General features: G+C 62.7%; 1 protein-coding gene across 45 annotated transcripts in view; it reads left to right on the top strand.

Annotated features, from left to right (window-relative positions):
* The window catches only part of NCOR2 (nuclear receptor corepressor 2), a 205,749-nt gene that overhangs the window by 34,054 nt on the left and 159,197 nt on the right, over positions 1–12,498 (top strand). Inside the window, exon 1 of one of the 45 annotated variants that reach the window (XM_070627242.1) lies at positions 8,365–8,423. The exons of 43 other annotated variants lie outside the window; for them this stretch is intronic. The gene's annotated coding sequence lies outside the window, so the exon portion shown is untranslated. Of the gene's footprint in view, positions 1–8,364; positions 8,424–8,636; positions 8,769–12,498 lie in introns of those variants that run through there. One more of the 45 variants, XM_070627240.1, reaches the window with a different exon arrangement.

Below are 12,498 nucleotides of genomic sequence, written 5' to 3'. Positions count from 1 at the left end.
GTTTACGGTAGCAATTGTGTTGCACTTTACACGTTAGAATTCACTTGGTCTTCCAAAACCGCCCTGAAGGAGGGATTATGATCATCCCCACTTTCCAGATCAGGAAGCTGAGGAACAGAGAGGTTAAGTGGTCTGCCTGAGATCACACAGCCACTGAGATTCGCATCCAGGCCGTCTGCCCCAGAGCCTGCATCCTTCCCGTTTTCCTGCCCCTGGCTCCTGGTTGTCCCGTGGGTCCTCTCTCGGTGCCGTCTCTGTGCCGCGTGCTGTGTTAAGACTTTACCCGTTTATTGATGACTCCCTAGCCTGGCCTTTTGAGGGAGAGGCTCGTTGAGGGTGGCTCCAGGCCTCCAGAGACTACAATGCTGAAAAGATCACGTCATCGCTTCCATGATTGCCGTAAACCCAGACTGCGCCATTCCGAACCATGAAAAACGATCTCATTTCTTCTCATGACAAGGGAGCCCGTTGGCTGAAAGCAAAATGGCTTCTTCCTAGATCTGCTCTGTGTGTCTGTCTCTCTCTTTTTTTTCTTTGCTGAGGAAGATTGTTGCTGAGCTAACACCTGTGCTCATTTTCCTCTACTTTGTGTGTGGACGCCGCCACAGCATGGCTGACGAACGGTGCATAGGTCCGTGCACAGGATCCGAACCAGCAAACCCCAGGCCCCCGAAGCAGAACGTGCCGGACTTAACCACTGTGCAACCGGGCCAGCCCTGCTCTTCCTCTTTTTGCGCCTTTGATTTGCTGGCTCTGGTCCCTCCTTGTCTTGCAATAATGATTGTTGGACCCATTTTCCAGATGAGGAAACTGAGGCTCAGGGAGGTGCGGGGGCTGAAACGAGGTCACACAGCTGGTGGGTGGTGGCGCTGGCCTTCTAACCTGCTCTTTCTACCCAGTTTGGGGACAGGCCACCTCGAGTCCCTGGCTTGGAGGGGCGGCGGCTCTCCTGTGTGAGAAGTGAGGGGTTGTGGGTGCCAAAGGCTGGCTTCGTGGGTCCCTGCCATGTGGTGACCCCAGTGGCCTGGCTGGGGGGCCTGCTGTCCGTCTGTCCAGTGGGGAGAGGAGACCAGCTGGGCCACCTCATCTCGGGGAGGCGGGGGGCAGTGCTGTTCTCCCACGGCACCCATGCGGACCCCAGACCCGCACCCGGAGTTGATGCCTGTGTCTCGGCCGTGCGGCCCCGTGCAGGGCCGTGGGGCTGAGCCCCTGGGTGCCCGGGCCTCCGCCAGGAACAGCCCCTCTGCAGACTGCGGGGAGGGAAGCCCCGTCACTTTCGGCCCCCCCCCAGCCCTGCGGGGCCTTGGTGCTGGGATGCTGGCGGGGCTGCGACACAGGTGGGTGGGGCCTGCTTTCCCGGGGGGACCGACTTCAGGCTCGGGGAGCGGGCTCCCCCCCACCCCGACTGTGGCCCGGGACGGAGAGGGAGTTGAGGACAGACTCCCATGGAGCATTGTGCGTCCACGGAGCTGCTGGGGGTGGAGCAATCCAGGGGGCTGCCTGGAACAGGTGGAGCAAGCATGTTGAATCATAATAAACCTTCCTGGTAGGAATCAGTGTGTCTCAAGCGCTTCGGACAGGACCCAGGTGACGCCTCCGGGCCTCCGTGCCGTGTGAGTTTGCCATGCCCAGCCGCACTGTGAACGTGAACGGTAGCTTCTCCTGACTCCTGAGCATTGACTTTGTGCCAGGCTGGTTCTGCGAGGATCACGTACATTCACTCACGTTCTCGGAACAGCCCCGTGAGGCAGGTGCTGTTAGTATCGGCCCTGTTTTATTCGTGGGGAAGCTGGGGGCACAGAGAGGTTAAGTGGCTTGCTCCGGGTCACACAGCTGGCAGCTGGCAGAGCTGGGGTTGGACCCCGTGGAGCACCTGCTGTTCATTGTGGGGACTGTGCAGGCGCCACCTGCAGCCCTCCCCGAGCCTGGAGCCAGACTGGAGCTCTTGGTGGGGCTGCGCGGCCGCGGGCCAGGTCCCATGCGCCACGTAGGGCCCTCAGGCATGCGGCAGCTGCGCTGGGCTGGGCAGGACTGGGCAGGACTTGAGGGGTCTGCTTCCTGCCTCCCTGCGGCCCGCCTGTGTCCCCGCCGGGGGGAGAGGGCGGGGGATGCGCGGCACACGGATGCCAGGCCCTGGCTTGTGGATCCCGCGCGCTGACAGGGAGATGGGCTGTGCGAAGACAAACACGGACCCAAAAGGCAGAGGGCGCTGGCTGTGGAGTAGCGCAGGGCCGGGACCCAGGGGCAACTCTGGTTTCAGGAGGGCCCGTTTTAGGCAGAGAAATCAAGGTGGGGGGGTCTCTGAGGAGCTGGCGTTTGAGCTGGGACCTAGACAAGGAGAGGGGCTGATGTAGAAGGAAGAGGGATGAGCGTTCTAGGTAGGGGGAACAGCACGTGCAAAGGCCCAGAGGCCTGGTGTCTCAGGAATGCCAAGGAGGCCTTCATGGCTGGAGAAGAGCCGGGGCCAGGAGTGGGTTTTTGGGTCTGAGGCGACTCACGTTAAAGGCAGAAATCGAGGGCAGTGGCTTTTGCTTCTCCCTTTGTGCTTTGGCTGGTTGATTAATTTATGTCTGTTGGGCACGTGGAGTGTTCTGGATATTTGTAGGCCACTGAGATCAGAGTGATGGAAAGGTCGGACGTCGTCCCTGCCTTTGAGGAGTTTAGTTTCCAGAGAGAGCATGAGTTAAACAAGTGCTGTTGAGGGTGGTGAGGGTCGTGGGGACAGAGTTCGGGTCGTTGCTGGAGCCTAATAGGGTCGAATTTATGGTCAGGACAGTCTTCCTCGGACAGTTGTCTGTGGAGACTGAGACCTGAGGGTGGTTAGTTAGGACTCCTGAGTCGTGGCCGGGACACACTCGGGCTGGTTCAGGCCATGAGGAGGAATTACTGGGTGCTCATAATGGGGGAGTCCAGAATGGGGTGAGTTCAGGCACGGCTGGATCCAGGGGTTCAAACCCCGCCTTGGGGAGCTGGCTCTGTCTTGGCCCTGCTTCCTTCTCTGGGCCTTGTTCTCGGGCACATTCATGCCGCCGGCTCAGCCAGCCGAGGAGGAGGAGAGCCACCTGAAGCTGCCAGAGCGACACTCCCCCCGTCGTCCATTTCCTGGCTAAGCGAGGCTTCCAACACTTGTTCAGCTATTTCCACAGCAGGGAGGTGGGGAAAAGGGGTCCCAAGCTCAGACACAGTCAGGGAGGGGAATGAGGCAAAAGGGATGGGCGGGGGTTGTGGCTCACGGGCACGCGGGATATTCTAATTGTTTTTCCAAGAGAAGCTGGAAGTGTGGGTTTTGTAAGCAGTGTCCTGATTTTTGAAAAACACGGCATGCCAGAAAGAGCTTCCTTGTTTCCGCAGCTGTCTGTCATCGTTTTGTGGCCTCTGTTCTTAGCTGTGACTTTTATCTCAAAGTATGTTGCCCTCTGTGATCTGGGCACAAGGTCCCATGGAATGTTCCAGAAGGTCCCAAGCCTTGGGAAGTCACGTTTAACGCCTCTGGAGATGTCATTTCTGAAAGTCGGGGCCCGAGGCTGCAGCAGTTCCCTGAGAACAATATTGTGTCTCCAGTGGAGGCTGAAGTGCTCTGAGTGGCAGTAATGCCTAGTGGTTAGTGACACAGCTTCGGGCGCCACAGTCCCTGGGCACTTCCTAGCTGCATGCCCTTGGGCAAGTCACTTCACCACTCTGTGCCTCGGTTTCCCCGTCTGTACAATGGGGGTAGCACTACACTGTAGGGTTCTTCCGTAAGGGGCACACGTGAAGCCTGTTCGCCCCCTGCCTGGCACATTAGGTGCATGGGCAGCCCTGGGCTGGTCTGATTTGTCCTTCCCGGTTGGGTCCCGGTGCCAGGAGCGTCCTGGATTCCCCTTCCTCCCTCTGCCGCCCGCCCCCTGCCCCGGACCTGCCTGCCGGTTGCTCTGTGCCCTTGGCCCTGAGTCTGGAGGGGGCGCTCGGCCCTGCCTGCCCCGGCTCCCTGCTGCTGTGCGCTGGGGCGGCCCCTTTTGACGATAAGCCCAGCCCGCAGAGCAGCAGCCCCGGGGACAGGCGCTGCCTTTGGCCAGTGTGGTCGAGGGTTAACTGTGGCGCTTCTGTCGGGGGGAGGCCTGCGCCTGGGTGAAGGGACGGGGGACGTGGGGCGCACTGTGGTCTCAGGACGCCTCGTCTGGGGCAAAGGTTGTGGCCTGTTTTGTCCCCTGTCAGGGAGACCTCTTCCCGGCAGGCCTCCCGGGTTGGCCCCCCCATGCCGCTCTCAGGAGGGGTCTGTTCTTGGCTGGCTGGCTGCGGGGTCCCCGGGGGGCTCCTGGAGGTGCTCTGGCGCCCGTCCCCACAGCTTCCAGCCTGGTCCCCTGGACTCAAGCTTGGTGCTGGGCGTTTCGTGCTGCCGAATCTCGAGTCCTGGTGGCGGTGGTGGGCCGAGTTGTGGCCCCCAAGAGATCGGTCCACCGGGAAGCTGTGAGTGGGACTTGTTTGGACAAAGCGTCCTTGTTAAGGGTCTCGGGATGAGGTCATCCTAGGCTAGGGTGGCCCTGAATCCGGCAGCGGAAGTCCTCATAAGAGAAGACACTCAGCGGGGACGGCTGCGTGGAGACTGAGACAGAGACGGGAGCGAGGCGGCCACCAGCCAAGGACGCCTGGGCCCTGGCGGCCGGAGGAGGCAGGATGCCCCGACTGCGAAGGAGCGCAGCCCTGCCACACCTGCACGCATGGCTTCTGCCTCCAGAACCGCGAGGGCGTAAGCTGCTGTCGCTTAGGCCCCCAGTTTGTAGACGTTTCTTTCAGGAGCCCCAGGAAACTAATGCAGTTGTGAATTTTATTTTAATCTCACTTCAGGTTTAAAGACCCCTTTGTGGCCTGCGAGGTCCCACGCGATCGGGAGCCGGTGATGCGGCAACCCCCCGTCGCACTCTCCTCTGCCCGTTCCTTCCAGCAGGCCCGTTCCCGGAGCTCACCGAGTGCGGCCCTGCCTCAGGCCTCTGCCGTGGCTGTTCCCTCTGCCTGGGACACTGTTCCCTGGGGAGTATCCACGTGCACCGCCCTTGCCTTGTCCAGCTTCTGCTGCGGTGTCCTGGCCACGGAGACCCCGCTGCCCACAGCAGCTGTCGTTACTCTCCACTGACTGCCTCCCCCAGCCCGTGTCTCTCCGCGACAGCAGGGTCTTTGTCCTGGTCCCTGCTCTGTGCCCAGGGCCCGGTGCGTACCGTTGGGGTTCCATAAATGTTTGTTGAATGTCTGACAACTCCAGGCCTGGGGTCAGGGACCCTCATCAGCTGAGGGGGGGCCCGGCTTTTGGAAAGTCAGCAAGCTGATCCGGAATGCTGTCCATTCAGCACAGCAGTCTTTTTATTTACTTTGAATTGAGCGGAATTCACGTCACGTAAAATTAGCCATTTTAAAGTGAATAATTCATTAGTTTTTAGTAGATAATCAATGTTGCACAACCACCACCTCTGTCTAGTTCTAGAACAGTCTCGTCACCCCAAAGGGCACCCCGCACCCGTGCACACTCGCTCCCCACTCCCCCCAGCCCCTGGCACCCGCCGCCTGCTCCCTGGCTCTGCGGATTGGCCCGTCCTGGACATGTCATGTATGTGGGATCCTACAGGGTGGGCCCCTGTGTCTGGCTTTTGTGCTTGGCTTGGTGTTTTCGAGGTCCATCCGTGTTGTAGCAGGTGTCGGTGCTTCAGCCCTTTGTGGCTGAATCGTATCCCCTTGTATGCATGTCTGGCAACAAAACCATCTTGTGAGTGCCTTTAAATTTTTGCTTTTTTTGGTGAGGAAGAGTGACCCTGAGCTAACATCTGTGCCATCCTTCCTCTGTTTTATATGTGAGATGCCTCGTCAGCATGGCCACAGTGTGGCTAGTGAGCGTGCTAGGTCCGTGCCCGGGATCCAAACCTGCGAACCCTGGGCCTCCAAAGCAGAGTGAGTGAACTTAACCACTGTGCCACTGGCCGGCCCCAGTGAGTGGCTTTTCAGACAGGGAGACCGAGGCTGCCCGGGGAGGGGTAGTCACCGCCCGGCCCGGAGCCCTGGGGTGCGGGGTCGTCTCGGGATGGGAGAGGAGGAGGTGGAAACAGGGGAGGCCCTCTCTCTGCCCCCAGCCCCCTGCCCGTTCCCGACTCTCTGCGCCTGGCGGGAGGCAGCAGCCGCGTGGGGAGGGAGCGGCCAGGATCCCTCTACTGGGTGCTGGACGCTGAGTCCGGCCCAATGGTGGGTCCTCTCTGGTCCTCCGAGTCCCCCAGTTGTCGTTTCTGTTGACGCCGAGAGGGGTAGCGAGCAGTGCGCCCCCATTTCCCAGCGGGGGCCCCTCGGCCTGCTGGCCCCTCCTGCCGCCTCCTGGGCATCCCTGAGCCTCCCACCCAGGCCGCAGTGGCGCCCGGCAAAGCACGTCCTGGGACCCCTTCCCTGACCCAGAGCCGTCCGGCAGGCGGGTTCCTGCAGGGGCGTCTTGGTGAGTTGGGTCCGGGGTGGGCCCCAGCGTCCGAGGGCTGAGGGCCGGGCGCGGCCAGGGCACTGGCCTCCTCGTGCTAAGCAGACGACCGCACGCGGCCTTAGCCTCAACCGCGGCCTGGGCCGCGCCGGCTCTGTCTGGATGGAGCTGCTGTGGCTGTTTCTGGTTGTCTGGTGATTTGCGTCTTCATAAGTCCCCCTGCGGACTGTGCACCCCCCGGCCTCTTGGGGGAGGACACAGGAAGTGACCGCGGGGGGACGCGGCCCGGTGGCTGTCTCCCGTGGCTGAGATCCTCCCGCTTCCAGGAGAGTCTGCATCTGAACGAGCAGAAAAGAATGGAAGGGCCCCGTGCGTCTGACCCGCGGCCTCGGCCGCTGCCCGCTGTCCTGTGGGGCCGGTGTGGCCGTCCCTGAGTTTCGTAACGGTCACAGCAAGAGCCAAGGGACAGGAAGATGGCATTCGGACCTGAGGTCTAAGAGTATGGCTTTGGGTTCTCATGTCTTTCTATGCCTCGGTTTCCCCACCTTTAAAAGAAGACTCTGGAGTAGAGAACTCCCCGCCTGGGCTTCCGGGCAGGTCTGCAGAATCCTTCCAGAACACTCTGTGGGAGTTCCTGGAAAAGGCTGGAGGGTGAGCTGATGAAAGTCGATACACACATGCCTTCTGTTTGGGCCTCTTCCCTGGTCCCATAGTGGCTGCTGATCCCCTGGCTAGTCCAGTGGCCCCTGACCTTTGTCACGTGCAAATCTGATGCGCCCAAACCCTCTGTGGCTCTTTGCTGACCACACCACGTGGCCCGGTGGGTGCAAGCCAGGCTTGTCCGGCTCAAATCCCCGCTCAGCCACTTTGCAGCTGTGTGACCTTGGGCAAGCCACTTAACCTCTCTGGGCCTGCTTCTTTCTCTGTATGTTGGGTTTTTTGTGTGCTTTCATGAGGAGAGAGGGGTTAACAGGTCCAGTGCTTACACAGTGCTGGACACACAATACCCGCTACTGCTATTATGCTATTACGGTTGTCATTATTGCTCTTGGGGGCGTCTCCAGTCCGCAGAGTTAAGCAACCAGCCTGAGTGCCCGTGACCCCCTCCCTGTGCTCCCGTCACTCCCTGACCTCGTCTTCTCGCTCTCCTGCTTCACCACTGCTCACCCACTCCAGCCTTCTCTCTGCTTTTGCAGCACGCTGAACTTGGTCCGGCCTCCGGACCTTTGCATCTGCTGTGCCTCCCGCCTGTGGTGCCCCCTGTGTCCCCGCGGGACCCCTGGTCATCGCTCAGGATGCCACCCTGGGCGGGCATCGCGGGGCCCACTCCTGGTTGCTGGGCAGAGGAGGGGCCCCAGGTGCCTCTCTGGGCCCCTGCTTCCCGGCAGCTGGGTGGCCTCCCGACGGCTCCTCCTTGCACCAGCCTGTGGGAGTGAAGCCGAGTGCCCGCTGCAGGGAGTCAGCGCCCAGAGACGCTCGGACTTGTCTCTGAGTCACACAGCTCATTGCAGCCAAGTTTCAGACCCCTGGCTGACCACCAGATGGGCCGTTCTGGCCAGTGAGTTTGCATGTGCACGTGTGTGCATGCATGTGTGTGTGTGCCTGTGGGTACATGTGTGTGCACACGCGTGCGTGTTTTTTTTCAGCCTCCAGGCCTGTCCCCGAGGTGGTGCTGGTTCAGGACTCCCTGGAGGCCCATGTTTGCTTTCTGAGATCAGAGGGAGGGCAGCAGCGTGGTGGAGGCGGGGCCGCCCCCTGGCCATGTCATCCTGGAGACCGGAGGCCCCGGGAGGGCCAGGCGGTGGCCATGGTCCGTGGGCGGGAGGGGACGGCCCGGAGGAGAGGTGCCCGGAGCCGCGCAGCCGGGAGGCTTCTCGGGAGCTATAAAAAGGCCTCGCTGGGCTCCTGGCAGCCCGCCGGTTGCCATGGCAACGAGGAATTAGCGAGGCTGCCAGGCCGGGAGGAGAGCGCACTTTTGGCGGCGCGCGGAGTGACTTATGTAATGCTCCGTGTTTATGGGCCGGGGGCGGGGAGGCGGCCACGGCGCGGTGTCGCCGCTCGGGGGTGGCGGCCGTGGCTGTCCCGGGGGGCCCGGGCGGCCGGCTGGGGGACCCTCACCAGGGTCGGGGGTGGCCTCCGGGGCCCGGGGGGCGCCCCGTCTGGTGGGAGGCCACCTGCCGCGTGTGGCGAGGAAGGATGGGCTGGCCGCTGGCCCCGCGGCGCTTCTGGAAGCTGGCGGCCCCGGCTGCGCCCGTGGACTCCGCTGACCCACTTGCTGGCACGTTTTACTTTTCTTCGTCTTCCTTTTTCTGGGAGAGTCCCTTGCAGTGGTGTTGGAGCTGACGTGAGTGCGGGCTGGTCATGTGCTCGGGCGGGAGAAGTTTCCGGGCGCGTGGGGGGCAGGCAGATGCGGGTCGCCGGCCCCGGGAGGGTGGGCAAAGACCGGGCGGCTGCCTCTGGGTATGCCCCCGGGACGGTGGGCCGGGCTGGAGGGCGCCCCGCTCTGCGCTGTGGGCCCCGGGCGGCAGCCCTCGGGGGCCAGTGCTCCCGGGCTCAGGTCGGAGTTGCTGTCCCAGGAAAGGCCTGGAGGGCGGGCGCCAGCGGGACAGCGATGCCTGACCCCTCTGCGGGATGGCCAGCGCGGTGGGCCAGGCGGCTCTTCCGGGGCGCTCCTGCGTGGGCATCCTGGCGGGAGAAGGACCGAGCGGGGGACCCGGGGTCCTGTGTGTTTCCGGGTGTCGGCCGCCGGGGCTGGCCTGGGGCTCGGGGTTGGGGGCTCCTCGGTGGGCGCGGGCGGGGGGACCAGGTGCAGGCGGCGCTTTGGGCCCGGCGCCTGCTCCCACTGTGGTGGCTCTTGGCTGGGGGCCCGGGTCTGGTTTGAAATCAGCGCCACCGGCCCAGGCTTGCCCACGGCCCTGGCAGCGAGGAGCTGGGATAAACACCGGAAAGTTGGCCGGGCCGCCCGTGCTCACAAGGAGCCCTCAGTCACAGGCCGAGGGGTGAGGGGGTGGTTTGTCCTGGGGCCTGGTGTGCCGGGCAGCGGGAGGCAGAGGGCGCCTCGTGGGGCTCAGCCCAGGCCAGGGCGGCCGCGTTCCCAGAGGGTGTCGCCTGTTTGCCCCAGACCCTGTGCGTGCCTCAGTTTCCTCGTCTGTAGAATGGGGCATCGGGGGCCGCACAGGTGTGGGGATGAGGCGGGGGTGATCTGTGGCCCTCTGTTCATTCTGGGGCCAGACTGCCTGGGTTTAAATCCCGCCAAACACTTCCTGGCTGTGTGACCTTGGATAAGTCACTTCACTTCTCTGAGCCTCGGTTTTCCCATCTGGCAAATGAACACTCCCATAAGTCATCCGGCTTCAGGGGGCTAATAAATCGTCCCTGCCTGACCCCATGGATGGTGTGACCTTGTTCAGGATGTGGAACTCACAGGGCCTCAGTTCTCTTGTCCATACTGTGCAAGTGGCCTGCAGGGGCAAAGCAGGACGAACCCGCAGGGGCCCCTCGTTGGCGGGCGTGGGGGCTCTGTCAGTGTAGACGGCAAGTTTGGATTGCCGATTGAGTGCTGGCGTGCTCTCCATCCAGTTTTGTTTTCTTCCCTATGGGGAGCCCTTCCGTTTTAAGAACGTGGAGCCCCCGCCCGGATGCCGGGAGCAGGGGGTCCTGCCCCAGGCCCCAGGCTCTGTCTGCATTTGGGCCTGGGCTGGGGGCCCCGGGTCCCTCCGTGCTCTCCCGTTCTGCCCTGTCTCCCACCAGACCTGGGCCAGGCACAGCCGGCAGCGCCCAGCGTGGCCTGGGGCCGGGTGGGCAGGGCTGCTCCCCCGCCAAGGGTGGCAGCCGTCCTCAGTGTGTAAGCGACACCGGATGCTGGGCCGGTGGCTGGCTCCGGGCCGCTCCTCTCGGGCCAGCAGGAGCCAGCAGGGAGTTCCCCGGGCGTCCAGGCAGCCCACGCCAGCTGCCCGCTGTCCCTTTGTTCTCAGGCGTCTCCTGGGGACCTCGGGGAAGGCCTCTGCAGCGGGGGACCCCACAAATGTCCCCTTGCTGCCCCTAAGCCCTCGGTGCCCTCTGGGGTCACCACACAGCGGTGTTGTGGCCGTGTTGCGTGCGCACAGAGGGTCTCAGTTGGGGATCCCCTGCTGCTGGGAAAGACGGTCGTGTGTGGTTCAGACCAGAGGGCGCGCGGGCCGTGACGGGGCTGACCGGCAGCGAGTGTGGTGGCCGCCAGAGTCTGCAGGGAGACGGCGGTGCGTAGAGCTGAGTACACTCACGTGCACTCACACACACGTACACACCCACTCACACTCACGTGAACCTGCCCACTCACACATATACACCCACTCACGCACACATGCACATGACCATAAATACTCATACCGGTTCACACACACGAACATATAGGCAGTCACGCACAGACACACCTACTCACACACGTACACACCCACTCACGTGCGCACACGCACATGAACGTATACACACGTAAACACACCCATTCACATGTATACTCTCACACGTACACACCCCCTGACGTGCACACACACATATGAGCATGTTTGCACACACCCCTGCTCACACTCACTCGCACATACACACCCACTCACACTCACACACACTCTCACCCGCACCCACACGTGAGGGCGTGTAAGCCTGGTGAGATCCGAGTGAGGGCGATGGTGTCAGCGCCCGTCTTCTGCTCACACTGTTGACGCTGAGTTCTGGTTCCGTGAGGCTGGGACCCTTGGGGACAGTGGCCACGGAGACCCGGGATCTGCTGTGATCTTAGTTACATGTGAATCTGCAGCGACTTCAAGTAAAAAGTTAGAGCAGGCGAGGGGGCTCGGGGCTGGGCCATCCTGGGTTCGAGCCCACGTCTGCGCCTTGGCAGCTGTGTGGCTGACCCAGGTGACCGCGCTCAGTGCCTAGAAGCTGCTGGCACTGAAGGCGCTCCGTGCTCTGCTGTTCTCGCCTCCGACGGGGTTTGCCGCGTGCTCTTTCAGTTCGTACCCGCCTCAGCCATCCCCACTTCTCAGATGAGGAAACCGAGGCTCGTGGGGTCCGTTCGCCCACCTGAGGGCACGCAGTTTGCAGGGACTGCAGCCGGGACGCAGACCTGGGCCTGAGCCTGTGCATGCTGATTCTTGGGCTGGGTGACCCTGGGGAGGTTGCTTGCCCTCTCTGAGCATCACTTCCCTCCTCCTTGCCTCACCCGTAGGCTGGGCTGGGACGTCGGGACAGGGGGCTATGCTCATGGCTCGGGTTAGCTGGGCAGCCCCCCTCTCATTCCTGGGCCCCCCCAGAGCCCACCGCCTCTGAGCCTCCTCCTCTGCCCTTGGCCTCTGTTCTGTCTCTGGTCGCTTGTGAGGGCTGAGCCCGCTTCCTCCCTGAGTTCTTTTTCCTTCTTGCTCCCTCCGTTCTCTGTGCTGCCTTTTTCCCTTTCCTGCTGTTCCCTGCGGTAGGCACTGGTTCCCTCAGACCCCCTCCCGCCTTGACAGTGGTGAGAAGGCCTTTGGGGCGTCACTAGCTTGCCCTGGAGGGAGCTGGGGCGTCCCTGGCCGGCACCTAAGCGTGAGAAAGGCATTTCTGTCCGGGCAAAGCTGCCCTGCGGGTAGAAGCTTCTCGGGGGCTCCCGCGAGTGGGCCTGCAGGTGCCGTCTCCCTCGTGGCGGCTGGGCCTGGCCATTGGGCCTCTGGGGGGGCCAAGCAGGGTTCGCTTTGTACCTGAGGATTCTGGAGGGTTCCAGGGCATCCCAGGCTGGGGGCCGGTGGGTCCCTTCAGGGCCAGGCGGGCCGAGCTGCTGTGAGGGTTTCCCCCACCGCACTAGGCCTCAGTGACGGCTCGGGTCCTGGGTCTGGCTTTGCTGTACAGACCGGAGGGGCTGGCGCGGGACTGGGGCAGGCGTCTGACCTCCAGGCCTGGGGCTGTTTCTTGGAAGTGCCAGTCGTGGTCCTGCCTCAGGGCCTTTGCACTGGCTATGCCCCTGTCCTGGAACCCCTGCCTCCAGGTCTTCCCTGCTCCCCTCATTCAGGCCTCTGCTTGCATGTCATCTCCTTAGAGAGGCCCGGGGCTCCCCGTTGTCACTCCTG

Source organism: Equus przewalskii, chromosome 7 (genome assembly GCF_037783145.1).
Source record: "Equus przewalskii isolate Varuska chromosome 7, EquPr2, whole genome shotgun sequence".
Classification (NCBI taxonomy): Eukaryota; Metazoa; Chordata; class Mammalia; order Perissodactyla; family Equidae; genus Equus; species Equus przewalskii.
Note: the sequence above shows the minus strand (reverse complement) of the source record. Positions and strands in the feature narration are given on the sequence as shown.